The sequence below is a fragment of the Haliaeetus leucocephalus genome, unplaced genomic scaffold, assembly GCF_000737465.1.
Source record: "Haliaeetus leucocephalus isolate CR32 unplaced genomic scaffold, Haliaeetus_leucocephalus-4.0 Scaffold848, whole genome shotgun sequence".
Taxonomy (NCBI): Eukaryota; Metazoa; Chordata; class Aves; order Accipitriformes; family Accipitridae; genus Haliaeetus; species Haliaeetus leucocephalus.
The window spans coordinates 14,241,980-14,242,267 of NW_010973284.1; the positions used below are offsets into that span (position 1 = coordinate 14,241,980).

At 79.2% G+C, this 288-nt stretch overlaps 1 protein-coding gene across 1 annotated transcript in view; it reads left to right on the plus strand.

Moving 5' to 3' along the window:
- CYR61 (cysteine-rich, angiogenic inducer, 61) overlaps positions 1–288 on the plus strand; it is a 16,538-nt gene that overhangs the window by 13,466 nt on the left and 2,784 nt on the right. The gene's annotated exons all lie outside the window — the stretch shown is intronic.

Below are 288 nucleotides of genomic sequence, written 5' to 3' on the forward strand. Positions count from 1 at the left end.
GATGTGTGCGGATGTGTACCTCCGTCGCCGCTGGCAGGGCGGGCGGCTGGGCGCTGGGGCCGCCCGGGGCCAGCTCCTGCAGGGCACCCACCGGCACGGCCCCCCGAGGCGCACGGCTCCGCCGTTCAACATCCCCGTCCTGAGGTGCACCTGCAAGGATGACGGGGGGAAACCCCACGCCCCGACAGCCCCGTAGCGGGGAGCGGCCCGTCCCACGCCGAAACCTCCCACCCCCCGCCCCGCTCCCCCCGGGGCGCGCGGGGGAGCCCCGGCGGGGCCCGGCGGGGG